At 42.2% G+C, this 12,760-nt stretch overlaps 1 long non-coding RNA gene across 1 annotated transcript; it reads right to left on the bottom strand.

The window, feature by feature from the left end:
* Positions 1 to 9,482: 9,482 nt before the first annotated feature.
* LOC138978010 (uncharacterized) lies at positions 9,483 to 12,066 on the bottom strand. The gene is made up of 2 exons (XR_011459558.1): positions 10,999 to 12,066; positions 9,483 to 9,608 (listed from the first exon to the last, which is right to left on the bottom strand). It is a non-coding gene; the product is annotated as an uncharacterized lncRNA (long non-coding RNA).
* Positions 12,067 to 12,760: the final 694 nt, after the last annotated feature.

Here is a 12,760-nt window from a genome sequence, read left to right as displayed (position 1 = left end):
TTCAATTAGATTCAGCCGTTTATCGATTGCTTAACACTATCATGACTTCAAAAGATTATGCCGAGATACAAAATAGAATGGAAATTTGTCGAATATTATAGTTATTTTAGCTCAGATCACTACGCGAAATCGACACGAGGTGTCGCTAAAATAGACTACTCTGCCTGCGAGTCAGCCGTGATCGACGCGTTAGTACTCACCTTCGCTAGCAAGCACTGAAGCGTGCGCGTCCTGTGTGTAGTAGTCCTTGGTCGGCGCTTAAAAATAGGGTCGTTCGGGTTACCGGAAACAGACATGGCAACAAAACGACACGGTTAGGGTTTTGAAAGTTTATTTATTTGTCAAAATTAATTGAAAACTCACATTTTGGACTTCAAATCTGCTCAAGCACATACCAAAGTACCCACACGCACACACACACACACACAAATACCAAATTCATTGAAATTGGTTAATTTTGGCTGCAAAACATCACCTTAAGGGGGGCACTGTCACCTAGCGGGACATGTCTTTTTTTACTTACGGTGACAAGGCTACACACACGCAACTCCGTGGTTTGCAAATAATACTCACTTGGGATTCATCCACAGGTGCCCCGCTCTTCATGGATGGGTTCCGGTGCCACACACGGGCTTTTCCTGAATTCCATCCATGTATTTTGCGCAGATGGTCTGCCATGCGCCATGTGGCTCTGCCACACAGGTTGCACGTGCGCTTGGTGGGTCTTTTTCTTTGTTGTTGAGGCTGAGGGTTAGGGTTAGGACGCTGAACATCCTCCTCCTCCGCCTCCACCGGCTCCTCCCCATGGGGATCCAGGGCCTCCCCCTCCTGCTGCCCCTCCCCATCGTTGTTCAGGAGCCCAGCTAGGGCCTCCTGCTCCTCGTCAGACTCAGAGTCCTCGATGATATTTCTGAATAACAAATTAAATCAAAGTTTACATCACTACCTCGCTTGTAGCTGATCAATAAAAAAAATCAACGACTGATGAAGTGACCTCATCAACACTCAAAACGCGTTTTAAGGTGTCTTCTGTGTATGATCCAAACACGTTATTGGATATTACACTGTCCATCAATCCACACAAAAGTAGTCACTTCCCTTTAGGATTCACTTATTCACGCATTATTGGTTGACTGTGCTTAATTTGCTTTCAAGTAATAAGTATGAAATGTGCAAGTTTTATGAGTGAAATTTTTGTTGTAGCGTTCAAGTTCACAACGAAGGTATAAGGTTAGCTCAATCTCAATGGTTTCTGGGTTTGGAACATCTTGTGATACCGTGAGGTTTCTTGTGGTCAATATGTTCTTTGCTTTTCTGGATGCTCTTCGAGAGTACTCCTTTTCAAAAAGCTTACTTAAGTTTGTCACTTCTTGTAATGCTTCCTGTGGTGCACCTTTCTTGACGAGCATCGCCCATTTGATGTCCAGCAGTCTTTGAATTTCAAACTCCAGTTTGATAGGATTTGAAGAAGCTTTGGCTTCTTCAAAGTCCTCGTTGTCTGGTTGGGCTAGGTGTATGCAGCATTTGACAATACTGTCAAAGAATGAGGACTGATGTTTGACGCTGGGTTCAGTCTCCCATCAGTCCTTTTGCTCTGAATCAATACCTCACTTTGTCTGCACTTTTCCCCGGAGCACGTCTCAACATGTCTCTTCAAATTGGAGAGAGCATACCACTCTCTACCACAGGGACAGGGTCCAAAATCAGCTACGTTGAAGGAGAACTTTGGACGTCTGTTCAGCAGCAGTTCTCCCTTTCCTTTTTGGACGACTTCTCGATTGTGAAGATCATCACTAAGTTTGCGGATGTGATCTGGTTGTTTTGAATTTTTCAAAATTGGCTTCACATCCGGGTTCTGCGAATGTACACGTTGGATGTGCTTTCGAATCTCATGCACAAGTTTCTCACAAAAGAAACATGCGTGTCGAGAGTTTCTTGCCTGAAATTTTCTATTATTTTGCGAATGAATATTTGTGAATTGTCCTCTGCTCTAAGCGTGGCACTCTCCGGAAGATCTTCGAATGTCCAATCTGCAAACATCGTGAAAACCAATTTCAATGTATTTCATATCAACAAGTTGAGATGTTGGGGCAATACAGGGTTTTTTTTGCAAGGATAAAATTGGGCCAATATGCAGACAATTCCCATGCCAATGATGCTGTATCAACATAGCCAGTGATGCTGTATCAAAATAGCCAGTGATGCTGTATAACAAAGCCAGTGGTGCTGTATGAAGATAGCCAGTGATGCTTTATTCCGTCGCGATATAACCTTCGTGGTTGAAAACGACATTAAACACCAAAGAAAGAAAGTGATGCTGTATCAACATAGCCAGTGATGCTGTATCAACATAGCCATCATGTTGTTCTTTCTTTTCTCCACATGTTCTCCCTTTCTCAACTTGATTTCTTTGCTGAACAAGGAACGAGGCATTCCTTTTCGGTTTCTGCGCACTGTACCACAAGCCAGCACTCCATTTTCTCGGAGATATTCAAAGAGCGCAGGAGAGGAAAAGAAACTATCCACAAAGAGAACGTGACCTTTTCCCAGCATGTCGGTCAACAGATGCTTGACCTGGTTTTCACCATGCCCAACTTCTGCTGCGAGTCCCTCCTTCCCTGTGTACATTTTCATGGTGTACACGTACCCACTGTTACTCTCACAACAGAAGTACAGCTTGATTCCATATTTGTATGGTTTTGACGGGATGTACTGTTTAGAAACAGTTCCTGGATCGCTTCATCTGTTGTGAATGTACGACGAAGTTGACGTGCCGGCTTTTCTGCCATATTTCCTTCAATAGCACCCTATCATCGATTTAATTTTTTTTAGAACCTTCTTTTACAGTGATAGATTTGAATGTAAATAGTCTGAAACGTAGAACTTGCCATATGAAGGGAAAAGAAAATAACTGCATCGGTCTCGAATAGCAGCTAGCATCTGCTGAAGAGACATTAAACCCCAAAAACCAACCAACCATTTAATTTTTTCCTTTCGTTCGTATGTGAAGGCTGAGCTTCGAGTATTTGTGCATTTCCTGTAAAAAGTGCCAAAATTCTGACTAGACATTTATTACGGAAATCCAAGCTTATTAACCCTTTACTTGGCACAACATGGCCGCTTGTTTACCTCCTCCATGGCAGCCATTTTTCAAGATGGAGACTGATTTTATTATGTGTTTATTAAACATGCAATATTTATGTGTTGAGTGCATGGATTTGAATGAAAGAAAGTGCAAAAGAGACAAATGAATTGCCAATAAAATGGGTCTTACCTGGATATCCACTTTGCAGATGCATCCACATGAATCCGTTGTCACACACACAAAAATACCGGCACGGTTGGCCTAGTGGTAAGGCGTCCGCCCCGTGATCGGGAGGTCGTGGGTTCGAACCCCGGCCGGGTCATACCTAAGACTTTAAAATTGGCAACCTAGTGGCTGCTCCGCCTGGCGTCTGGCATTATGGAGTTAGTGCTAGGACTGGTTGGTCCGGTGTCAGAATAATGTGACTGGGTGAGACATGAAGCCTGTGCTGCGACTTCTGTCTTGTGTGTGGCGCACGTTAAATGTCAAAGCAGCACCGCCCTGATATGGCCCTTCGTGGTCGGCTGGGCGTTAAGCAAACAAACAAACAAACATCATGAGCGTTCGACTGTATGTCTTTACACCATTGTGTGAATCCCTCATCTGATCTCCACACATAGGCGAAGCGGGGTAGGAAGCTGTTTTTTCACTTATGCTTCAGTTCGACTAAAGTGTCAGAAAAAAAAGCTTCGGAGAATATGTTGCCATCATCAAGCACGGGATTCAGGTAGATTCGAAGGGCGCGTCGGTTGTAACGCCGAAATGTTTGTTTATCCGTCACATAGAAGCATGTATGCTTGTGTGTAGTGATGCCAAAGACACAGCCATCACACTCTTTTTTTGCCAAGTCGTCGCACCTTTTTTTTTACATTCGGACAATTTTAGCAAAAGTATAGTTGTAAGCAGCCATAGTTTGTTGTGTAGAAGTTCATGACACCACAGAAAGTTTGCAGGTCTGCATTTCCGCCCCTAACACACCTCATTGCAAGCACTGCGCGGCGATTCACCAAATTGACTGAAAGATTCCCTACATCAATCTTGTCACAAGAAGGAAATGATGGTTGTCCACCCACCCCCCGCGGGTTAGGTGGAGTCCCATATTGGTTGGGACGAGAAAGAATTTACCCGATGCTACCCAGCATGTTGTAAGAGGCGACTAACGGTTCTGTTTCTCCTTTTACCCTTGTTAAGTGTTTCTTGTATAGAATATAGTCAATGTTTGTAAAGATTTTTGTCAAGCAGTATGTAAGAAATGTACTTGGTCCTTTGTACTGGAAACTTACATTCTCCCAGTAAGGTCATATATTGTACTACGTTGCAAGCCCCTGGAGCAATTTTTTTATTAGTGCTTTTGTGAACAAGAAACAATTAACAAGTGGCTCTATCCCATCTCCCCCCTTTCCCCTATCCCATCTCCCCCCTTTCCCCGTCGCGATATAACCTTGAATGGTTGAAAACGACGTTAAACACCAAATAAAGAAAGAAATGTTTGTCCACCACATCCCGCAGTGGGGCACTGCGGTTATGAAATTAAAGGCCCCTCCTGTTTTTGGAACCGCAGGAGCTTTCTAGTTTGCTGTTAGGTAGATTTTTGGTTCCTCTTTCCTGTCATGCTCTCTTTTTCTTCATGAATTCTTTTCTTTTTTCTGCCTTCTTGCTCATTCACCTGTATTTTTTCCAAAAATCTCTTCTCTTGCCGCTTGTCTCGCGATTCATGTATAGTTTAATCTGTTAGTGTTCTGATGTAAGTCCAGCAGTAGATAGGTTAAGCCTATTTTAACATACTGGAAACTGGTAATCTTCCAGTAGGTATTAATTTAGTTTTACTAAAGCCTGCTGGGACACAAGTAATGGGTTAGTGCATTTGTAAACAGGAATCGCTTGACAAGTGGCCCCCTTCATCCCCCCCTTCCTCGTCCTGATATGGCTCTGCGTAGTCGGCTGGACGTTAAGCAACAAATAAACAAACAAACAAATTGTCCACCACAGGCCCTGTTACTGAAGTGAAATGCAAATTCACTGGCATAAGGCGTCCGCCCTGTGATCGGGAGGTCGTGGGTTCGAAACCGTAATAATTCTAAAAAGAAATTTCTTGGAATTTCTTGCATTGATAATTTCTTCTTCCTCATTCAAAGAGTAGATGTACAGCTGGTGGAATCGGACTTCAGACCGACAGGCGCTAAAAGGAATTCTCGTATCTCATCAAGAGGCTTCTTAATGAGTTCTTCACATGTCATGACCCGGAAGTTGGCAATGGAGACATGTGATGACATCCTCTGTCAGCGTAGCCAGGCTCGTTGTGAACTTCTTTACTGGTGTTCTCGATGCACCTGTCAGACCGAAAACTGGGTCATTTGAAATGTCTGCTTCGAGGGTAACAAAAGCTACTAGTTCATGGAACAGAGGATACCTCTTCTTCTCGATCTTGGTTCGAGCAACGGTTCTTGACCTTCTGTGGCTCATCCAGTCCGGGAGCTTTCCAACGATCTTTCGCAGATATTGGGCATCATCCAGGATGCTCAGTTCACCAACTTCTTGGGGTCGGAAGACCCTTTGTTACAGCTTAAAACTCTGGCAAGACTGTTGGTTTACCTGCACGGAAAACAAATTGTATAAAACTCTTCCTGACCTGTTAAAGCCACTTCCTTTAGTGACTTCAAATAGAAAAGAAGAAAATGTTTTGGCCAGGTTACATACTGGTCACACTTATCTAACTCATGTTCATCTGCTTAAAAGAGAAGAGGCACCATGGTGCTACGCATGTGATAGTGGTTTTACTGTGAGTCATTTTATCACTGAGTGTGCTGATCTGTATGATCAACAAGAAAAGTATTTTGGCACCTTGAGCTTGAAAAGTATTTTTACAGAGGTCAGATCTACAGCTCTTTTTGGGTTTTTAAAGGATTCTGGTCTTCATTTTAAGATTTGAATTTTAAAACTATTTAATTTATTTGACATATAGGGTCTTGCTTTGACTTTTTTGTTGCCTTCGGGTGACGTTACGGATTTTATGTATTAGAACTGTTTTAATCTAAAAATGTGTTATGATTAACTTGTGGGGTCCTGATTTGGCCTATTATGGTCCGCTGAACCCGAAAAGCAACAGCTAACTAACTAACTAACTTTCACTTGGAAGTGAAATAAATCCCATATCCCGCATGGCATCATATGCTTTTGCGCTCTTGCTGCGCATGTAAAGACACCATCGAATCACCATTGGATGCCGCCTTGCAGTTTTGTTGTTTGCGTGTCTCAACTGCTGCTCCCAGAAAATCCTGGGGAGTGAGTTTTCATCAGGATAGGCACTTTCAACGTAAGACTTTGATGATTTCAACATGTTTACCAGATCGAAATTGTCCACTTCACTGAGGGTCTGTCCCTTGTCCTTGATTTCCTTGAACACATCCCGGCTCAGCCTCTCTAGTTCACCAGATATGTCTCATGTATGATTCTTATATGAGGAGCTAAACTTTGTATATGTGAGATGTAGGTCTAGGTTTCATATATGCCTTGCAACAGAGCTATTCACATCTACAGTCGAACCCACCTAAAATGAACACGCTAGTTACGAATTTTGACTTAAAACGTATTAGTTTTAAGTTCCTAACTGAATACCTCTTTCTTCATGCTTAAAAAAAATGCTTGAAACGAATTTTTTGTAACGAATTTATGCTTATAACGAGCAATTTTTGGATTCCTAAGCATGCATAATCACGCTGCCAAGCCGGGTGACACTGGAATACGCCGCGTCACCGCATGACGTCAAACGCATCAGCTGTTCGCAGTGAGTATCTCCAGAAAATCGCCTCTAACTTCTTCCAAATAACATATCATAACATTGCTGTTGTCTTCACTTTAGCATAAGGTGTTATAGTATCGTGGAATCGATTCATTTTGTTCCTCGGACGCATGTGTGGACGTAGATATAAGATTATTCACAGTTCTCAAGCGTATTCTGTTTAAATCTAGGTTTTCCACGATTCTCATGGAAAATCAAGCCACGAATTAAGCTGCAGACAATCGGAGAACGTTCGATGGTCATTTATTGTTAGTTCAGTCACTTGTTGAGACGTATAGTGCTGTAGTTTGATTACACTGCATGAATTTCTGAAGTCACCCAAGTTTTTGTCGGGTGTGCGCCGGATCCTTTTTTATTTTTTCATGGGTGTGTGCCGCGTCACCGATCGGGTGAGCGCCGCGTCAAGTACTTCAAAATAATATAGTTGGGTCTCTCTGTGTCTGTCGGTCTATTTGCAGTTGTGTTAAAAAAAAAAAGAAACGATCAAAATTAAAACAACTAGCGAATGTAAAACGATCGTATTGAAAACAAGCAGGATTTCTTTTAGCTATTTCAGCATTTACCCTTTTAAAACTTAAGTCCCCCTCCCCACCAACAAAGGAATAATGTTCTCAGATTAATACAGATTGTCTTCCTTGTTGACAAAGAAATAAAATAAACAAAAGAAATCACAGCAATCGCAATCTAACTGAAATCTTTGCAGTTAGTCTTCTTTGCATACATTCACTGTGTTTTTTTGTCATGGGACAATCTCCCCTTCTCATGGCGCTTCTGTCCCTGGAGAAACTTGAACTTTCTGTGACACGTGGAGCACTCGAACTGGGGTTCCTTGTCATGTGAATGCATGTGCTTATGAAGCAGGTGTGTAGAATGAAATGTTTTGTCGCAGGTGCTACAGTTATGAGCTGCTCTCGGGGCATTAAGACACACATGTCTGATGAGATTCCGTCTGTTTTGGAATGACTTGTTGCATTTTTCGCAAAGGTGAGGCTTGACACCGCTGTGATCACTGATGTGACTGTGAAAGTCAGATCTATTCATAAACGTTTTGGCACAATGTTGGCAGGAGTACCTTGGCTCTTGCGCAAAATCATGTTTCATGCGTCTGTGTTCTTTGCCGGCGTTGACGTCATGGCTGGGAGGCCTATAGCCTCACTTAGATCTTGAAGTGGTTGCGTTTGAACAGTTTCTTCAGTACTTACATCCAAGAAGCTATCAAGGGTGACAGCGGACAATTCCATCTGTAATGAAATGGAAAAGACACATACACGGATCAGTCCATGTACTTCCTGAGTTCAGCTTGTATCAAAAAGTACGCAATACCACCATTAAACGATAAACTATGGCCAAGTAGAAACAAAAGTTGTTGACGCGGCGCACACCCATGGCAAAGCTAAAAGTGATCGGGCAGACACCCGGCGAGTGACGCGGCGTACACCCGTGAAATCTTTCGGTGACCAAATGAATTCACGAACTGTGATCAAAGTATACCAACTTGAATAACAAAAAGTGACGTGCGTATCACGAAATGGCCTTTAATTACTCTCCAGGTATCTGCAGCTTTGTCCGTGAGGTTATTTTTCCATACGAATTGAGGAATGCCTAAATTTACACTGAATATGCTTGAAAAGTGTACATAATCTTTCTTCGAGGGCCACGCATATGTCGGAGGAACAAAATGAATCGATTCCAGGATACTATAGCACCTTAGAATTTAGAGGCGATTTTCTGGAGATACTCACTGCGAACAGCTGATGCATTTGACGTCATGCAGTGACGCGGCGTATTCCAGTGTCACCCGGCTCTCGTCGCAATATAACCTTCGTTGTTGAAAACTACGTTAAACACCAAATAAATAAAGAAAGAAAGAAAGTCACCTGGCTTGGCAGCGTGATAATGTCTGTAATTTACTCACGCTTATGACGAAATCTTTAAACTCGTCCCGAGATTGACATATGGGAATTTGAGAAGTTTGAATACATGTGTCAAAGTCTTCCCTTGCGTCGACTGCTTGAACAATCGCTCAACCGATAACTGAATAAAGTTAAACTGATTACACTGTACTCACAAAACAATTTCAAATTTAGAATCAATGTGATTGATAGCTCAGACACTGAACATGAATGACTGAGTGACATTTATTTCCTTCGCAAATACCAAAAACGAAAAAATCAATGTTTTGAACGGAAGCCATTGCCAAAAAATATAGATGCCAGAGGGAAACCACACTCTCAACGTTTGCGTTCGCCGGTTCGCGATAGTTTATCAGTCAGTTTCGATTTGGATTTGAACATCATGTTGCAACCAACAAAAAAAACTAAATTGGCCAAGGTTTGCTACCCGTCGCCAAGGTAAGTGATTCCGGACAAATGATAGGAACACCGCGAATATGGACAGTGTCAGTGTGTGTGTGTGTGTGTGACCAAAAACGTAACAACTGGATGAAACATGTGTGCTCACTCTCACTCAAACTCAACAATCATCACTCAACATGAGACACATGAACATGTAACTGAAAATGTCACTTTATTGTCCAAACATGAAGCAGCATGAAAGTTGCGAAAGAAACAAATTGAAACACCATAAAATGTACAAGACTTTCAATTTTCTTAATACGAATTTTGGTTAAGACGAACTTTTTTTCCGATCCCCAGTGATTCGTCTTAAGCGAGTTCGACTGTATATAATCGTTACAAGCGTGAACAGCAGGAACTTCTGGCAAAGCTGAAACAGAAACTGCATCAGTATAGTCTAAATCAGTACTACACTGCATTCTACACTGCCCACCCCATCCCACCCTGAATAACTGTACATATTTTAATGGTTGATGGTGTGTGTGTGCTAGTGACTTTGTCTCCGTGTGTGTGAACGAGTGAATGTGCGCCTTGAGTCGCCTGTTGGTGAGATGTGCGCGTTATAAATATTCGTATTAATAGAATATAGTCAATTTTTGTAAAGATTTTAGTCAAGCAGTATGTAAGAAATGCTAAGTCCTTTGTACTGGAAACTTGCATTCTCCCAGTAAGGTAATATATTGTACTACGTTGCAAGCCCCTTGATCAAATGTTTGATTAGTGCTTTTGTGAACAAGAAACAATTGACAAGTGGCTCTATCCCATCTTCCCCCTTCCCCCGTCGCGATATAACCTTCGTGGTTGAAAACGACGTTAAACACCAAATGAAGAATCAGACACCACTTGCGATGCCTAAACACCAATTGATCCTCCTCATCCACGATGGGGAAACTCTGCCGGCGACAATTATTTCCTCTACCTCAGCATGTAAATCGTGTTCTACCCCTTCGAACACGTGCTCCATTTCAGCTTCACACGATTTACCAATTTCTGGTTTTTCAACAAGCGCTTTTTTTTAGCAAGACACATTTTCTCCATGTGAGACAGTTTGCTCTTTGAACACGCACCGTGTTTCATGGTTGACTTCGTCGCCCTCTTTTTTCTTGCCATTATCACGGTTCAAACAAGAAAATGTGTGCTACAATTGACAAGATTCGCTTCGAAGTTTACAACAGAATTCACAGGAAGTATTATCTTCGTGAACACTCAGCATTGACGGAAATCGCCGAGGACTGAGAAATTTACATATGTGCATGCGTAGTGGATACAGTTATAAAAACTGACCAATCGGAATGATGTGACCTAGAAACGATAACAATCAGCACCTTTCGGAGCTAACTCGGTATGTTACGAAGCTCAATCGTCGCCGGTTTGCTCGGGCTCGTGTGTTTCCATGATAGAAATATTCCATTCGTCCTTGACCTTATCTAAAAGCCAGAATTTCACAGAACATTTTGGTAGGTCACTTTTGCTAAAGCAGACGATATTTGTGGCCACAACTTTCGTTGGAAAATGAGCTCTAATCAACTTCTTCACTTGAAACAAAGGCCAAAACATCAACTAATGGCTACAATAAACTCTTTATTTATATATTTCTGATAACATTTTACACTTGAGAAGACAAAAAAATGAAAGTAGATGTGGTTATCATCCCAAAAAAGCTAAAAACCCAATAGTTTTGTGATTTTTGAACATTGCCTTGTGTGGGCTCTCCCCTTAAGATGTAAGCAAAGGTGAGTCATCATGCATAGTTTGTTTACCTGTACACATAGTCACGATCAGGACACTTGGACCGATCGTCACCGATGAACACATAGTCGTCGGGATAATCCAGCTGTCGATCCAGCTTAAATATTTCAAGTGCAGCTGCAGGTTAAGCCGTCAAGTAGAAGATTGAAAGACATCCCAATGGTTCAAAGCAGATGCAGCTTGAATTGGGTGGTTGTGGCAGAACTTCATGTGAATAACGGCCGGATAATCTGCAAGATGTATGTCGGTTGACCTGAAACAAAGCAATTGCCATGTGTATGTAATACAGGTCCCAGAAATGAATAATGGGGTCAATTCCAAATATTGTGTTGTGGCGAGTATATCACTAGAGTACCCTCATACCAAAAATCATTAATTCCTAATTCCATTAGTTCCACATAAACCGGCACGGTTGGCCTAGTGGTAAGGCGTCCGCCCTGTGATCGGGAGGTCCTGGGTTCGAACCCCGGCCGGGTCATACTTAAGACTTAAAAATTGGCAATATAGTGGCTGCTCCGCCTGGCGCCTGACATAATTTATGGGGTTAGTGCTAGGACTGGTTGGTCCGGTGTCAGAATAATGTGAATGGGTGAGACATGAAGCCTGTGCTGCGACTTCTGTCTTGTGTGGTGCACGTTATATGTCAATTGAGCAGCACCGCCCTGATATGGCCCTTCAACATAAAAAGTTAGCTAACATAGTCAAACATCAAACATGCCTGTAAAAAGTCTTCAGAAGGCCCCAGGACCATACACCTTCCCCTCACGGCCTTCGCGCTCCTGGCGTTCTTGGCGCTGAATACAGTCAATTTTCTTCCTTTGCTCTTTCTCCTTGTTGGAGGTCTTTCTTGTGGCCTTGACCACTCTGCTGGCATCCTGCTCCACTGCATATGTCTCTCCCAGTCTGTCAGTGACTGTTGCAGTTCCACTTTTTACCTTGTGTTTTAGATATACAATATCTAAGAACACACCAAAGTTATATTCAATACTTTACAACAGTCATGCTTCAAATCAATCTCGTAAAACACTGATGATTTAGATTAATGAATAAATTTATTGGTTGGTAATATTTCCGGATTCTTTAACAAACTATTTCTATTTTAGATCTAACGAATTTGCGTTCATAGTTAATTGTTCTTGCATTGACAGCTAGTTTATGTCGAACTGGACTTATCTCAAATGGGCTGGTTAGTTACAAAGTCCGAATGTCCTGATGGAAGCCTGGATTCACATGATGACCGTAGCAGTGACGAACTTGATGAAGATCACTGGATGATGATGATAATTAGTAGACGAACTCCTTTTGCTCCTCGCTGGTGGATCACACTGGTGGCGTAACTTGACTAGTTCACCCTTATCCCAGCGGATCCTAGACGCTCGAACCCCTGGATCAAAGGTAATACTTGTTATTAACAACGGTATCCTAGGATCAAGGTTAATTTTGATTTCTTGCCCTATCTTCATGTCGGGCAGTTCGCAGACAAACCAAGCATGGTTACTGAATAAAATACTAGATCTATATGCCGAACTAACTTGCAGCATGTACGTTTATGATTAACTTCATTAAAGGACCAGACCACGCTGTTTTAAAGGTTATTAGAACCACTAACCGATGACTGAAGGTTAGAGAAATGCACCTAAAGATTCCAAAAATGTAAAGAAATTCACCGATTCGTAGCTTAATCATTGTGATTTAATTAAAAACGTTCCGCCAAATTCGTCTGCTAAACGAGACTTCGAAATGGCCGCCAGTAGACGAGAACCGGCTGTGACG

This window comes from Littorina saxatilis, linkage group LG10 (assembly GCF_037325665.1).
Source record: "Littorina saxatilis isolate snail1 linkage group LG10, US_GU_Lsax_2.0, whole genome shotgun sequence".
Lineage (NCBI taxonomy): Eukaryota > Metazoa > Mollusca > Gastropoda > Littorinimorpha > Littorinidae > Littorina > Littorina saxatilis.
This window is presented reverse-complemented; position numbering and strand designations above follow the sequence as displayed.